Source organism: Lolium perenne, chromosome 3 (genome assembly GCF_019359855.2).
Source record: "Lolium perenne isolate Kyuss_39 chromosome 3, Kyuss_2.0, whole genome shotgun sequence".
NCBI lineage: Eukaryota > Viridiplantae > Streptophyta > Magnoliopsida > Poales > Poaceae > Lolium > Lolium perenne.
In genome coordinates, this window is record NC_067246.2 from 213,279,659 (window position 1) to 213,297,527 (window position 17,869).

Consider the following 17,869-nt stretch of genomic DNA (forward strand, 5'->3'; position numbering starts at 1 on the left):
GCTGGGTTTGACACGTATTTCTTGGGCTGGTTTGGTTTCCATGGATATTTTCGTGGGTACAATTTTGGTGCTATGTGTCATTTTATTCTAAGGTACAAAAAAAATTATGGTACCAAAAGATGTAACTGAGTGCTTTCCTTCCTACAAGTGGGGTGATTTGGAGCGTGGCGGTAGCTGATGTGTGAATAGAAAAGTGGTGGGGATGGCAGCTTTTAGTTGGAGCTGTGTGGATTGGTCAAACCGTCAAAGCGGTGGTGGTCATCCACTGATCAACCCACGCGTCAAAGAGATGTAGTGCGGCGATTTCGTTTTGTCTCAGTCTATCTTCCAACGCGTGGTCTCACTCGACTCTTCTCCTATCTTCTTCTCTTTCTTTGCACATTATAATTATTCACCGATTAGAAAAAATCCTCACTGATCTCCCTCCCCACCGGCCATTCCCATGGTTGAGCTCCTCCGTGCCATAGATAGCTCTCCCCGACCTGGTCGGGCCGCCGCCTCTTTTCGTGACTGCAATTCATGCGCGCTTCCGTGGCGGGTGGCGCACTGCTATCCTAGCCGAGCTATTACTGAGAGCAGCAGTGAGGCGTGTCACAGCGAGAAAACTCCAGCCTCTGGGTAGAGGAAGCAAGCGGCAGAGGGGAGGCCATGTCGCGGTCGTCGATGACTTTGAGGCGGCCTTCGACGAGGACTCGGAGGAGGAGGAGCTCGAGCGCCCAGCGTGTACTGCCGGAAGCGGCGCAGTACATGGTTGTGCGACCCCGGCCATGGGGCAAGTGAGCGGCCGAGATTCGCCACCCTGTCAAGGCAGTCCGGGTCTGACTGCTGGTTTATTATCCCGGTCGCCATCAGAGACGGTGGAGGCGCGGAGGAGGAGTGGAGGAGGAGATGGACGTCCTCTTCTCTCCCTCCTGAGATGGATGGCGGGCGGAGGAGGAGCTGGACGCCCTCCTCTCCCTCGATCCGCACCTCCGCCGGTCTCCCATGGGAGCATCTCCCTGGCCGAGGTCTCCCTCCAAGGCTGCGTGAGCAGCACACCACCACCGCATAGAGAGCAGCACGAGGAGGCCGAGGATGGCGCGCTGGAGACCGAGACGAGGAGCCGCGGCGGCGGAGGCCGGCGCGGTGATGTGTCGTGCCGGCGGGCAGCAGCTTGGGAAGAGGCCTGTGGGTGACGGCGGCGGCGTTTCATTCGCGGAACAGAGAGAGCTAAGGTCGCGCGCCAGAGGGAGGAGCTTCGTGGCGGGGTCGCGTGGCCGAGCTCACGGCCAGAGCGGATAAGGCGAGGCCGGGAGCACGCAGGGCCTCCCGGAGTCGAGCGAGAGGAACCACCTCAACACCTGAGGGATGAGGCCAGCAACCATCTGTCGACGATTCGGTGCGCAGGTATGCGATCCTCCAATTTAGCTTCCTCTTTTCCATGACCGATCTTGGTAGATTTATCTCGGCCCCTTCCTCTACCATATGCGTCTCACCACTCTCCATCTCTATCAGGCAGCAGTGGATGCGGCAATGACGGAAACGGCTTCGTTGACCACGGGACTGGCGGAAAATTAAGTGATTTGCGTAGGTGATGTCAAGTGTTTTCCTAATAGAAGATGTCACACCTTGGCTGTGAGAATTATGTGCTGACTATCCAATTTTGCATACAGCTCGGTGAGTCTCCTTACTACTGGGTTCAGATTATTCGACTTTACATTGGTAATTTGAGCATAAATAAATTGGATGCAGATGTATGTACTTCTGTTAAAGGGTGGAAACTGGTAGTGGATAGTCCATATTATCCGACATTCGTATTCGAAAAAATAAAAATGGAAGTGGTAATATCCGAATCCGGACGTCTGTAGAAATGGATGTGGTAAATATCCGGATCCGTTTTACAAAAAGCAAAGACAAATATGGTATTGAATTTTGAAGCAAATATGGATATGAAAATGGATATATCCGTATCCGAATAAGATTATGTCAGCCAATTTTAGTAATTCGTCCCCAATATGCCAATTATCTAACCTAGAAAAACTAACAAATGGGCCAAATGTTCTTTCATGTTATTTTATTTGAAACTAATATGCATTATGTCAATATATTTATCTCTCTATCATTCTATAGTTGGCTCATTATAATACATTAATATATTATTTTCTTATATTCGTATCCGCTCCGAATTGAGAAAACATTCGATCCGTATTCATATTCGAGTAACACCCGCTCCGAATTCGTATTCGGCAACATCCGTATCCGCATCCGTATTTGTTTTGAAAATATGGAAACGGATATGGGAAGAGCACTATCCGATCCGCATCCGATCCGTTTCCACCCCTATCTGTTATGACTACTGCTACTTGAGCACTTCAGCATTTGTTTCGCTATTCGATACTGAGATTGATTTAGAAATAACGTAACTGAGTTAATTACATACATAATCACGCGATCTGGGGAAGCTTATGTAATTTTAGCCATGACATGTTTTTTCCTTTGGTTATTTACCTTGGTGCCAATCAAATATTTGTTCTATGGATGTGATGCATACTTTGATTTTCAAGGCTTTTTTTATGAGAATTTGCAAAAAAGGCCTTTTTTATGAGGAAGAGGATGTCATATTATGTTGTGTTGCAGGACATGACTTCTATAAATCATCTAAACAAAAAAAACGTACATTAGACTTGACCGACACATGTGTGTAGTATTATGTATTCTTACTAATTTTTTATTTGTTGCTCATGCTAATAATCCATACAGCTAAGTATTGGAGAAGGAAAACCAATCATTATTTTTTAAAGGTTTTCTTGGTGAGGTGGTGGAGGTAGCTTATATTATCATGATATCCAGGTATGCTTCTTTCTTGGTATAAATGTTCTATATAACCAAGGATATGCAGAGCTAGCTTGATGTTGCACATGTATAAGAGGCACAATTAGTTATATGGTGTAAAAATAGTAGTAGGTTACCTCTTTATTTTCATGTCCTCAGACATTTTAAGTTGGAATTGTCGATGTTATTTTTAAAAACAGAATGTGTCATTCTCATAGAGATGTGTCAGTGAAAGAAAATTCCCTGCTTTATACCCCATACCTTACACTCGGAAATTCTGATTCAGATCCTGGATTGCAGAGACGTACTGTTAGTATTATTTGTTCTACAAAAAAAAATAGTGCTTAATTATCAATGGGAAGCCAATTTACCATGTCATGTCTTATCGTACTCTTCTTTGAAAGGAATAGATACTGAATTTCACAATCGTCTGTTACCCTTAAAATCATTTACTCTCCCTGTCTTACGTTGTTTTCTTTTCTGATTGTTTTATTCAAAATGAACTAAACCATTTGGAATTGAACCTACAAGGCTACTCTGTTTCAAGGGACTTTTTGTTTTTGCTCAATTCGATTAGCTAGCTACTCTGAAGTCTGAACAGTGTGTGGTGGTCGCATATGTACTCATCTACACATTTCAACAATTCATCATCATAGATTCATCTAAAGCTTTGAGCTGACAGAAGGATTATATTCACCGAGCTGGTCGATAAGGATGGCTGGTGGTATCTAGCGTATACAGAATGCTAAAAAGAAGCATATATATCCCGATGAAAACATGTATCAGTGCAAGAACTATACGTGTTTCTGACCTTACCTTTGCATAAGCTAATCCTGGGATATACAGAACTAGCATAGCACCTTTTTTTTTAGTTTCCACAACGTATGGTTCTAAATTTTCAGGTGGTGTACTCCGTACCATCTGAACTCGCCCATATGAAACTCCATTACACACTGTGAGCCATGGTATCAACGTTTTCAATGGTTTACTGTGTGTTCCTTCTTCTTGCCTGGTCCTCCTGTCGGCCTCGCCGATATCACGGCTGTGGAGCATGAATGGACACATGCTCACATACCAGATTGCGCAGATAAAAGAATATGACATTCAGTTTCATTGTAAGATGTTCACATGCATTGGCAAGTGGCAGTTGAAATCGGTGGTTGATCCTTTTGCAGAGTCTGCTGGAGCCTGCTGCCGCACACACCATGAAGAACCTACTCCTGGAGGAGGCGACATATCCGTGTTGTACACCTAGCCGTACCAGGTTAGTCACCCTTATGGGCGACCTTTTTTCCCATAGAAGATCATGTAATCTGACTTGGGCTTTACTATTTAGATGTGATGTCTGATGACAGGTTGTTCCTAACCATCTGCATTAATTTTCAGGATTAGATATATTTCTGTTTTTTATTGCAGATAGAATAAATTATCTGATTTATGTTTTTAACACAACTCACAATTGAAAGTGCATGGAGCCCCCATGTGTGGTTTTGGTAATTAATGACAATCCCTATGGACTAATGTTTGCATTGAGTTATATTTGTAGGAGTTGTCCATAGGCAATTCTTGAACCATATGTTGGCTTCAAGGTTGCAATAAGAAGAAATTGATGAAGTATATCAAGTGTCAAGTATGTCTTGAAGATGAAGATGAAGTGTGTCCTCAAGTTACTTCAAGACATCAACATGATGAAGAATGAAGAATTGAAGTGCAAGTTCAAGATGAGCCAACTCGAAGAGATCATAAGCTTGAAGCTTGCCATGGAGAAATGAAGTGCTAGTTCAAGATGAGCCATCTCGAAGAGATCCTTTGATTGACTCTTGTCATCCATATGGTGATCATGGATATGTGAAGTTGCGCCGAAGAAGAAGCTCTCCCATGGTGGTTTATGGGGGAGCAATCTACAAGACTTCGTCTAGAAAGCACAAGCAAGAAAGGCGTTCCATCTTGTTGCGGTCAAGATCGTCATCATCGAGCTCAAGTGGAATGCGCAAGTTTAAGGTTTGCTCTTGATAGGGTTTCTTTCTCACCGGTCTCATAGTGTAGTTGGAGCCCGGTTTATAGTTTAGTTGCCGTACTATCAAGAGGGCTCTCGAGTGAGTAACTCGATCGTATCATTCGCAGAGAGCTCAAACCTTTGCATCCTTGCATCATCTTTCTTGGTTGTTATTTGGATCTTATCCATGTGATGTTTTAGAGCTTGTGCTTATTCTCATGACAAGCTCTAGTTCATCGAAAACGGATTTCGTATAGATCACTTGTTGCGTTTTCGAGTTTGGTTCATCATCATCTTTCTTGGTTGTTTTTTGGATCTTATCCATATGGTGATGTAGAGCTTGTGGTTACTTCCATAGCAAGCTCTAGTTCATCGAAAACGGATTCCGCATGAATCACTTGTTGCGTTTTCGATATTGGAGTTTTTCTCGGTTTCTCGTATTGAGAGGTTTCACTCTAAAATACATAGAAAAACCTACCCCACTTGTTCTTAAGCTTTTCACTCTTTGTTGGGTAGCTCTTGTCATACCCTTTACAACAAAATTGGTTTCACCTAAATCCGAGTTTCCTAACTCAACTTGTTGCATTTTCGAGGTTGGAGGTTTTACCGGTATGTCTTTTTTAGACAGGTCAAACCTTTCGTCTTTTATTTCTATCCTACCTTACTGGACTATGATGGTTCCCTGCATGATCTTGTAGAGCTTGTTACTAGCTTCGAAACGAGCCCAAGATCATCAAAATCGGAGTCCGGATGCAAAAGTTCTTAAAGTTTTCGTATCGGGTGTTTGGGCAAAAAACTGGGGGGCCGGAACTGCCGCCGGGAGCACCCCGGCACTGCCGGTGGCGCAAGGCCTGCACTGCCGGCCACCCCGGCACTGCCGGTGGAAAATGGCCAGCACTGCCGGCCACCCCGGCACTGCCGGTGGCACAAGGCCGGCACTGCCGGCCTGTCGCGATTTTTGCCCCAACGGGCAGAAATCTGAGGCCCCTATTTAAGGCCTTCTTCCTCCTCTTCCTCCTCACTTCTTCTTCCTCCTCTCTCTCAAGCCTCTCTCCTCCATTGTTGTTGACCTTTTGAAGCTTGAGATCTTTCTCCCCTTCCCATGATTCTTGCATCTATTTGAGAGAAAGATTGAGGAGATCTAGATCCACACTTTGACCAAACCAAATCACCTCTTTGTGAGAGAATCTTTGGGATCTAGATCTTGGAGAATTTTGTGTTCTCCTCTTTGTTCTTCCTCTCTTATTCCCCCAATAGCTTTTGTAGCTTTGTTGGAATTTGAGAGAGAAGGACTTGAGCATCTTTGTGGTGTTCTTGCCATTGCATTTGGTGCATCGGTTTGAGTTCTCCACGGTGATTCGTGGTGGTGAAAGCAAGTAGGTAGTTACTCTTGGGTTCTTGGAACCCTAGACGGATTCTAGGCCTTTGTGGCGATTTGTTGGGAGCCTCCAATTAAGTTGTGGATGTGTGCCCCAATCTTTGTGTAAGGCCCGGTTTCCGCCTCGAAGGAAATCCCTTAGTGGAACCGTGACCTAGGCCTTTGTGGCGAGGGTCACCGGAGATTTAGGTGAGGCGCCTTCGTGGCGTTCGGTGTGTGGTGTGAGTACCGCATCTTGGGGTGAGGCCTTTGTGGCGTTGGTGTGCATCGAGCAACCACACCTCAAGGTGAGCCTCTTGTGGCGTTCGGGAGCACTAAGCAACCGCACCTCTCCACCGGAGATTAGCACTCGCAAGAGTGTGAACTCCGGGATAAATCATCGTCTCCGCGTGCCTCGGTTATCTCTATACCCGAGCTCTTTACTTATGCACTTTACCTTGTGATAGCCATCGTGCTTGAAGTTATATATATCTTGCTATCACATACTTGCTTGTATTGCTTAGCATAAGTTGTTGGTGCACATAGGTGAACTCTTGCTTAGAATAAGTTGTTGGTGCACATAGGTGAACCATAGTATATAGGCTTTGGGCTTGACAAAGTAAACGCTAGTTTTATTCCGCATTTGTTAAGCCCATCTCGTAAAAGTTTTAAATCGCCTATTCACCCCCCCTCTAGGCGACATCCGTGTTCTTTCAATTGGTATCAGAGCAAGGTCTCTCATTCTTAGGCTTCACCGCCTTGAGAGTAAAGATGTCGGCTAGAGGATTAGTGCACGATAACACTCTTATATTAGATGGCACAAATTATGATGTTTGGAAAATTTGCATGCTTAGTCATTTTCGGGACATTGACCCTCATATGGAGAAAATTGTAGATATAGGTTTTTCTCCTCCTATGGATTCACAAAATCTATCTTTAGAGGATGAGAAAAATTTATATCTCAATTCTCAAGCTTCTTATGTTCTTATGAATGCTTTGCGAGATGTAGGTCTTTTTCCATACTTGCCTTTTTGGAGCGCTCATGAGTTGTGGACAAAAATTCAAGATAAATATGATGTGTCCAATATTATGAAGGATGATTGCATTACTTCCACTTCCGGCCGTGATGAGTTCTCATCTTCATCCACTTCACCAAAGTGTTTCAAGACACAAGGTAATGATATGGTGAGTGGTGATGGAAATTGCAATGTTGGTATTGAGCTTACTATTGATGATCCTTCATCTATATCTCATTGCAATGGTTCGTCTTTGGACTTAAACACATCTAGCACTAGAAATGATTTACATGCTTGTGTTGATAGTCCTTGCATATCATGTGTAAGTTGCTTGAAAAAATCTAATGATGATATGCTTGCATTGTCTTGTGGCCATGATAAAAATGATTCTATTTCCTCTAGTTGTTGTGTGTCTAACAATGTAGAGGAAACCAAAGATTCTATTGGTCAAGACAAGATATTGAAAGGAGCCTCAAGTAACTCCTCATCTTTATTTCACGGTCCTCATATATGCCTTATGGCCAAGGGTTCCACGGTACCTCCTACCATGGAACCTAATATGTCTCGTGGTGATAAGAATGAGGATGAATATGAAGAAGAGGATTGGGTTGTCTCTCTACGCGATAAAGGTGAGAGTGTATTCAAGGTTCTTTACAAAGATAAAATTGCTAGCTCTCACTTCTTTGAAATCTTGACTACCGCTATTGAGAGCCAAAAACTTATTTGGATGCATGAGAACACCATTGATAAAAAGGGTGCTCTTGAACGAGAGTATGCCGATGATGTAGCATCTTTAAAGAATGATCTTGAAGAAGAACAAGAGACCGTAGCCTCTCTTGAGGAGCAACTTCAAACCCTTGAGGTGTCTCAAAATGAAATATTTGCTAAACTCACTAAAGAAAGAGACCATGCTAAAGCTAAATTAAAATTGCTTAAAAATGAAAAGTTCAAAGTTGGTGTTGGCCATGATAAACTTGTTAAGGATCTAGATGATCTAGACAAGGCCCACAAGGCCTTGGAGAGCGAACACTCTATCCTCACCAAGTCATATGAGCAACTACAAGCTTCATATTTAAAAGAGCATGCTATGTTACCCTCTCTTCTTAATATGTCTTGTGATGATGCTTGTGCTACTAACTCTACTTCTTGTGAAGCATCTATCTTGAAGGAGAATGTTGAGCTAAGGGCTCAACTTGAGTTGCTAACTAGAAATTATGGGAAATTGGAAGAAAATCATGGAAAGCTTTCTAGCTCCCATGAGGATCTTCTAGCTTCTCATGATAGGCTAAAGTTAGCTCATGAGGCTATCATATCAAAGGCAACACCGTGTGAGCCTCATGTGGGTACTAGCACTAATATTCAAAATGTTATATTGCCATGTGCTAGTCCTAGTAATTCATCCACTCATAATATTGCTAAATCTTGTGATGAATTATCTTCCTTGCCTTGTTGCTCTAACAATGAAGGTTCTACTTCCTCTAGTACTTGTGTTGTTGCTAACCATGTAGAGGAAATCAAAGAGCTCAAGGCCCAAGTCTCTTCTTTGAAGAACGACTTGGTAAAGGGTCATGAAGGGAAATGCAAACTTGACAAGATGTTAAGTGTGCAACAATCCCCCAATGACAAGAGTGGACTTGGATTCAACTCCAACAACAAGAACAAGTCCAAGAACAACAAGACTAAGAAGGGCCAATTACAAGTCAAAGACCCGGCCAAGATTGTTTGCTTCAAGTGCAAAATTAAAGGGCATCATGTTAGATCTTGCCCTTTGAAGAAGAAGCAAAAAGGGAAGCGGCCTCAAGCTCAAACTCATATTCAACCTCAAGTTGAAGAAATGCCACTTCCCAAGAAGAATCAAGCCAATGCTCCCATTGTGGAGAAATCTAGTGAGAAGAAGGAGAAGAAAAGAACTTGCTACATATGCCGTGAGAAGGGTCACATCTCCTCCTTTTGCACTATTGGTACCTCATCCAACTCTATCACCATTGATGATGTTTATTCTCTTCGTAAGGATGAGGGTGGCAATGTGTTTGCCAAATTTGTTGGTGCTCAAAGTGGTGTCAAGAAAAGAACCATTTGGGTTGCCAAGCCTATTGTGACTAACCTCTTAGGACCCAACTTAGTTGGGGACCAACGATCCAAAACTTGATCAATAGGTGCTTGTTGGAGGGCATTGGAGACTTGGCTACATCATGAAGAATTAAGGGATCTTCATCATTTATATTATCTCAAGCCAAGTCTTGGTTATCTTGCTTCTATCATATATTCAATGTTCCTCCTTGCGGTAACATGTGCTCAACTCATTTATATTGAAAGTTACTCGCCCCTTTGCATGTGTTAGTTTTGTTCCTAACATGTGTTTGTATATGTTGTGCTTCCTACTTGCTTTTTCTTGAGAAATCAAGTCTATGCATGTTGGGTTGCACACCATGTATTTGTGTTTGTGTTGGAGCCTCTTTGCATCTTGTTGTATCTTATATGGCTCTTATGAGAGATTAATGGACTATAACATTTTGGGGGAGTGATATTCCTTTAGGAATTTCACAATCCTAACAATGTGTGTACATGAGGAATATCACATAGAATTGATATTGCAAGATTATCTAGTCTCTATGTGGTATGTCATCTTCATGAGAAATTCAAATTCTAATGTTCATTAATATCTCTAGTTGGATCTTATTTGCCTCTTGTGAAAATAAATTCCTTATCACATTATGGGGGAGTAATAAGCTTTGTGCATATTACAAGCCTAGAAAATGTGAACATTTGAGGTTGTGTCACATAGAATTGATACCGTAAATTATCTCTCTCCTATGTGGCATGTTTGCTCAAACAAGCTCCAATTTGCTTAAATGGCTTCATTGCTAATATCTTTGTGGATCTTATTTGTGAAAGTTTTTCTTGGCATGGTTTTTCCCAACGTGTCCCTCAATACATTTTTGGAAAACCATGTGCTTCAAGTCATACTATTAATTGCTTTGCATGTTGGTATGAATAATATTAATTGCTTTGCATGTTGGTATGAATACTATTAATTGCCTTGCATGTTGGTATGACTAAATGAAGCTATCAAGAAACTATCTTTGCATGATGGTTAACTCTTATCTTTTACCATATGCTTTGTTCGTTGTAAATATGATCTTATGTATACTTACAAACTACCACCGGGAAATATTTCCTAATACCTCTTGTCCTAGGACAATTGGTAATCAATTATGAGGTAGATATTTATTGATCATATCTACATTGGCTCTTGTATTTATATTGTCTTATTTATTGCCATGAATTTATTGTGCTTTGACTCCCATGTGTCTTCCTTGCATCTTATGGATCTAAGTTGTCTATTCAAACTTTCTTAGCATTGTTAGAAGATATAGGTAGCGTGATGATCCTAGTTTTGTGCATTTTGTATTCATATAAAAAATCCTAGATAATGCACCAAACTTGGGGGAGCTCTTCTATATTATTAGAATGCTTAACATCTCTTGATCTTTATCAAAAATTTGGTTTTGGGAGACATAAAATTTTCTTTTTGGTACTTTGTGCCATCATAAAAAGTGTCGAGGGTTTGGTTTATTTGTTGGAACCTTGCTCTCTTGGGAGTTGGTTATCTCATTCCTTTGTGATTAGGTTTAATTAGCTTCTTATAATGAGATAAGTCTTTGGTCAATCTTGTGTTGATTTGATTCTTTGATATAATTTGGACAACCATTGTCTCTTGGTTTATTTGGTGTTTTGTCCAAATTGTATCTTCCTTTGGCTCTTGAAAGTATTGTGCATGCATATTTAATATATGTATATCTTATGTCATGTGTCACTTTCTTTGATCCAATATATAGGGTAAACTCCATCAAATCCTAATTTGGCTAAGATGTGCATGAAATTCAATTTCATATCTATATGCACATAGAATTGTGGAGTTTGTCCTATATGTTGTAGTGTGTCTAACTACTTCGGACCCAATTAGTTTGGGGACCTTTTTGTACTTTCCCTTTGTGTTAGGTACAATGGATATGCATTGGATGCTTGTCTCACTCTTGGGAATAAGTGGTGACTCAATGGTAACTTGAGGCAAGCTAGGATGGTCAACGAACACATATCTACTACATCCACACCAATGCTATCTTGGTAACAAGTATCTTCTCATGCATACTTTTCTTGTATCCAACCTTATGGTTGCATCTTGGCATGAATTTCTTGATTTGCAAATATTGTGCTTTTTGGCAAAAGTCTTAATGAATCCTCTTTATTGTGAATGTGAGTAATTTGAGATGAGTGCATTTGTTGGGAAGTATACTAAATCATGCTCATGATTCATCCATCCCAACTATGCCTATCTAGCAATTTTATTGCATATCAATTCCTCAAGGCTCACACATGTGCAATATCGATGAAAGTGCAAATTGAGTTATTTGTTGTGGTATCCTTTCTTGTGATACTTGTTGCTCCTCTCAAAGTATCTCAACTATCTTCTTTCCCTTGTTGATATTTGTGATATCTTTGATGTGTTTGTGGTTGAAGTTCATGAATGTACAATAAGATAAAATTGAGCCTTTGGCCATGCTATTAAGCAAAAATTCTTATTGGTATATTGCATGACTTCGTCTTGGATATCATGCTATATTTCTTGCGTATCTATTTTGTGGGTGCATGTTTCTTTGTGGATAAATATCTTTGTGATATTGCCCACTTAGTGAAACTTATACACATAAGAGATGATACATCTACTTATGATATTTTATTTATTTATTGCGTGTTGATTGGTCATGCTAAGCAATATAATTCATTGAAGACTATGATGATGCTTTTTGCTCATCCTTGTAATAGTCTTATAATATTCTTTATCATGCCTTTCACATATCCTCTTGGTTGAGCCTTTTATTATCGTGCCTCTTACTTGTTGCTCAACTATTTGTTTGTTGCAAGTGTTAAGCTTATTTTTCTATCTATGATCTATTACAAATGTTTGTGTTTCAAATGAGGGAGTGAGGATTCCATGTTATGCATATTGTATTCAAATACAACATTTTAATTTATGCATGTACCTTGGGGAGCTTCCTCATTTGATTTAGAGCACTATCTTGTGGTGATCATTAGAGTTTGATTCACTTGGTATCTTTTGTTTTTGAATGATATTATGGGAGTGATGATTCCATGTTTGTGCACTTTATACTCCAATGCAAATTGTCTAGTTTTGTGCACAAACCTTGGGGAGCTTCCTCATATTATTTAGAGCAATCTTCTTGATCTTATCATAATATCTATCTTTCTTTTGGTATCCTCTTTGTGGTTCATTTGGTTGCTTGCTTCATTTGTTGAAGCTTCTTGACTTTGTTATCTTTTTGCAATCTTTGATCCTATCTATAGTGTGATTCCTTCCGAATATTCGTCATTGGATATGTGCATTTGATTCCACTCAAATTATGAGAAATGCACACGCTATGGAGGAACTCTCACTATATTGGCCTTCTAAATTTTTCACCCATTTCGGCAATTGGTGCCAATGGGGGAGAAGTTTGGAGGGTTTAAGGGAATTTGGTTATGTCTTTGCTTTGTGCTTAAGCATGTGCCTTTATTGCATTGCATCTTGTTGCTTTGCATAGTTGAATATTTAGAGGAAACTCCACTAGGCTTTGAATGCCAATATATGCAATGAAAGTCAAGATCATTCACACATGCATATATTATGGGGGAGTTTGCTCTATATATTCAACTTATTTGTTACTTAAATTCCTTATATAAACCCTCTCAAAGAGATTGTCATCAATTACCAAAATGGGGGAGATTGAAAGTGCATGGAGCCCCCATGTGTGGTTTTGGTAATTAATGACAATCCCTATGGACTAATGTTTGCATTGAGTTATATTTGTAGGAGTTGTCCATAGGCAATTCTTGAACCATATGTTGGCTTCAAGGTTGCAATAAGAAGAAATTGATGAAGTATATCAAGTGTCAAGTATGTCTTGAAGATGAAGATGAAGTGTGCCCTCAAGTTACTTCAAGACATCAACATGATGAAGAATGAAGAATTGAAGTGCAAGTTCAAGATGAGCCAACTCGAAGAGATCATAAGCTTGAAGCTTGCCATGGAGAAATGAAGTGCTAGTTCAAGATGAGCCATCTCGAAGAGATCCTTTGATTGACTCTTGTCATCCATATGGTGATCATGGATATGTGAAGTTGCGCCGAAGAAGAAGCTCTCCCATGGTGGTTTATGGGGGAGCAATCTACAAGACTTCGTCTAGAAAGCACAAGCAAGAAAGGCGTTCCATCTTGTTGCGGTCAAGATCGTCATCATCGAGCTCAAGTGGAATGCGCAAGTTTAAGGTTTGCTCTTGATAGGGTTTCTTTCTCACCGGTCTCATAGTGTAGTTGGAGCCCGGTTTATAGTTTAGTTGCCGTACTATCAAGAGGGCTCTCGAGTGAGTAACTCGATCGTATCATTCGCAGAGAGCTCAAACCTTTGCATCCTTGCATCATCTTTCTTGGTTGTTATTTGGATCTTATCCATGTGATGTTTTAGAGCTTGTGCTTATTCTCATGACAAGCTCTAGTTCATCGAAAACGGATTTCGTATAGATCACTTGTTGCGTTTTCGAGTTTGGTTCATCATCATCTTTCTTGGTTGTTTTTTGGATCTTATCCATATGGTGATGTAGAGCTTGTGGTTACTTCCATAGCAAGCTCTAGTTCATCGAAAACGGATTCCGCATGAATCACTTGTTGCGTTTTCGATATTGGAGTTTTTCTCGGTTTCTCGTATTGAGAGGTTTCACTCTAAAATACATAGAAAAACCTACCCCACTTGTTCTTAAGCTTTTCACTCTTTGTTGGGTAGCTCTTGTCATACCCTTTACAACAAAATTGGTTTCACCTAAATCCGAGTTTCCTAACTCAACTTGTTGCATTTTCGAGGTTGGAGGTTTTACCGGTATGTCTTTTTTAGACAGGTCAAACCTTTCGTCTTTTATTTCTATCCTACCTTACTGGACTATGATGGTTCCCTGCATGATCTTGTAGAGCTTGTTACTAGCTTCGAAACGAGCCCAAGATCATCAAAATCGGAGTCCGGATGCAAAAGTTCTTAAAGTTTTCGTATCGGGTGTTTGGGCAAAAAACTGGGGGGCCGGAACTGCCGCCGGAACTGCCGCCGGGAGCACCCCGGCACTGCCGGTGGCGCAAGGCCTGCACTGCCGGCCACCCCGGCACTGCCGGTGGAAAATGGCCAGCACTGCCGGCCACCCCGGCACTGCCGGTGGCACAAGGCCGGCACTGCCGGCCTGTCGCGATTTTTGCCCCAACGGGCAGAAATCTGAGGCCCCTATTTAAGGCCTTCTTCCTCCTCTTCCTCCTCACTTCTTCTTCCTCCTCTCTCTCAAGCCTCTCTCCTCCATTGTTGTTGACCTTTTGAAGCTTGAGATCTTTCTCCCCTTCCCATGATTCTTGCATCTATTTGAGAGAAAGATTGAGGAGATCTAGATCCACACTTTGACCAAACCAAATCACCTCTTTGTGAGAGAATCTTTGGGATCTAGATCTTGGAGAATTTTGTGTTCTCCTCTTTGTTCTTCCTCTCTTATTCCCCCAATAGCTTTTGTAGCTTTGTTGGAATTTGAGAGAGAAGGACTTGAGCATCTTTGTGGTGTTCTTGCCATTGCATTTGGTGCATCGGTTTGAGTTCTCCACGGTGATTCGTGGTGGTGAAAGCAAGTAGGTAGTTACTCTTGGGTTCTTGGAACCCTAGACGGATTCTAGGCCTTTGTGGCGATTTGTTGGGAGCCTCCAATTAAGTTGTGGATGTGTGCCCCAATCTTTGTGTAAGGCCCGGTTTCCGCCTCGAAGGAAATCCCTTAGTGGAACCGTGACCTAGGCCTTTGTGGCGAGGGTCACCGGAGATTTAGGTGAGGCGCCTTCGTGGCGTTCGGTGTGTGGTGTGAGTACCGCATCTTGGGGTGAGGCCTTTGTGGCGTTGGTGTGCATCGAGCAACCACACCTCAAGGTGAGCCTCTTGTGGCGTTCGGGAGCACTAAGCAACCGCACCTCTCCACCGGAGATTAGCACTCGCAAGAGTGTGAACTCCGGGATAAATCATCGTCTCCCGCGTGCCTCGGTTATCTCTATACCCGAGCTCTTTACTTATGCACTTTACCTTGTGATAGCCATCGTGCTTGAAGTTATATATATCTTGCTATCACATACTTGCTTGTATTGCTTAGCATAAGTTGTTGGTGCACATAGGTGAACTCTTGCTTAGAATAAGTTGTTGGTGCACATAGGTGAACCATAGTATATAGGCTTTGGGCTTGACAAAGTAAACGCTAGTTCTATTCCGCATTTGTTAAGCCCATCTCGTAAAAGTTTTAAATCGCCTATTCACCCCCCCTCTAGGCGACATCCGTGTTCTTTCAACAATTTTCTCTATACTAGACAAGAGAACGTTTGTTTCTCCGACATTTCAGCTCACAGACCAGTTCAGTGGTTCACTTCCTTTGCTGCATTACTGACCTCTTGTTGTTTGACAGATATATGAACGTGCTACTGCTGTTAATGGCTAGGGTGAACAGGTCACTGTCTCACCATGGTACTCTCATTCCCCATGAATTTGTCGCGCTCGGGTTGTACTTTGGGGTGAAACCATCAAGAGCCCAGCCCACAGAAAAGGTGCATGCCGAGGAGAGGTATCATCACTATGAGGTTAGGGAGCTGTTGGGGGCCTGTATTGACTGTCGCTGGCTCCGCTCCGCCATGCCGATTCCAGTAATTGCCATTACCTCATCTTCTCCCCATACATTCTCTTAGTTTTGAAGATCTCAACAGTATTTTAAGATTTTTGATAATTTTGGCCACATCTGCTGGAATTTTCGATCATATGTTTCATGTTCATGATGTGTATATGTTTTCCATTTAATCCAGATTCATCTATTCTATGCCCGACAGACTTAAGTTGCAGATTATTAACTAATTTGTAGCCCAACATTACTGATTTGTTGTTCTATATGCAGGTGATTGGATTGCCTGCCAAACACTCCATATAATTTCCCAACCAAGGTGATTGGATTGCCTGCCAAACACTCCATATAATTTCCCACCAAGGAGCCTAACGCAGGTTAGGTTATTTTCTTCTTTAAGGTCAATCTACCATTCAATTGCTTGCATCCGTCCCAGGTTCCATGGATTTGATCGAGACATCATTTGTGTATGTAACTAAGCGAATGCAGAATGAAGTTTCATGAAGCTATGATTGGGATTAAGCTTTATGTTTTGTTCTGTTGTTTCAGAATTGCTTATCGTTGCAGATTAATTTCATGCATAGTTTGACCCCAAGAAAAGAAGTTTTAAACTTATAATACCTGCAGATCATATTGAGGAATACAACAGCGACAAGAAAAAAAACTCTTCTATGTGTACTGCATTTTAAGTCGACTGCATGTGCAAAACCATTCGTGTTCCGGCATGAGGTCTGCTGATGTTAAGCTGCATCTTTTTTTTGTATTAACTGTTATCTTGCATATACAGGATTCATCATACACAATGCAGTTATTGTCTTCCCGAACTCATGTTACTTTTTAGAAAATAATATTTTTCTTCAGAACATTAGTCCAAGTAGTCCTTTTACAAGTATAGGCATCTTTTTAATGGAGATAGTTTTATTTCCTAAGAAAATATACATAGTGTATTCTCACTACAGGTTGCCTTTGTTTTGCTTCAGCAATGGTCAGTAATGTGGTAACCGAGCCCATACAAGGTCAATATTTTTGTGTTTAGAATATAATGTGTTCTGTGTATGTTCATCAGAACGGTTACGCACATATTGGAACTTTTCTTTCAATCTTATTTGGGGCCTCTGGCCAGAATATATGTGGGAGTTCTTTTGGGTCACTGTTTGAATAACATTCTATTTCACTGTAGGAGAATTGAGTTGCGGATAATGTTGAGACACCATGCTTTGCAAATTAAAAGATGGGAGCTTGCTATATGATCAGAGACAACAATTAGATTACGAGAGTAAAAATTATCGTATTTCATGGATCTAGGGTATTCACTTGAGTATGTAACCATTTTTTAAATCTGCTCTACGGACATGGTTTTTACCATTTTTTAAATCTGACATGTTTTTTTAAGGTAACTGGTTCTTTTTGCAAATATATAGCAATGCAAATTAGCCTCGAGATGTCCTTATTGGACAGGTGTGCGTGAAATCAATGTACGTTGAAAGTGGCTTCAATTTGATCCAGATGTACGGCCATGTGCAACTGCAGCCTTCGAATATTTCAAGTACTTATGTGTAATCTAAATTAGGTTTAGCTTTGCAAGACGCTGGCTAACTGATGTCACACAGGAAAGAGGTTTGCAATATTAATGGGAAAGAAAAACAATTCTCTCTAAGAGTCCTGCACTTAAATTGTGCTTTTATCTTTTATCGACGGGTATCGTCACGCCAACATTACGATGTTGCCTCTGCTCACCCAAAAGTGCAATGTAACTGCCACTAGGAAAAGGAGCAGGCTCAAGAATGCATGTCCATCCTGTAGATACGACCATCAAACACAATTACATCTGCCTTTGCCAGACAAATCGATCTATGTAAAGATGACACAAAAATAAAACAACAAATAAGTTGCACCTTATATAAAGCCAGAAAAACACAATTATAAAAAGAAAAAAGTACTAAAACCCACAAGTATTTAA

General features: G+C 41.2%; 1 long non-coding RNA gene across 2 annotated transcripts; it reads left to right on the plus strand.

The window, feature by feature from the left end:
- The first annotated feature begins 2,328 nt into the window (after positions 1–2,328).
- LOC139838541 (uncharacterized) lies at positions 2,329–17,414 on the plus strand. Of its 2 annotated transcripts, XR_011755713.1 has the most exons (4): positions 2,329–4,075; positions 15,703–15,937; positions 16,183–16,286; positions 17,090–17,414. It is a non-coding gene; the product is annotated as an uncharacterized lncRNA (long non-coding RNA). The 2 variants fall into 2 exon arrangements; XR_011755712.1 differs by lacking the exon at positions 17,090–17,414 and having other exon boundaries at positions 16,183–16,408.
- Positions 17,415–17,869: the final 455 nt, after the last annotated feature.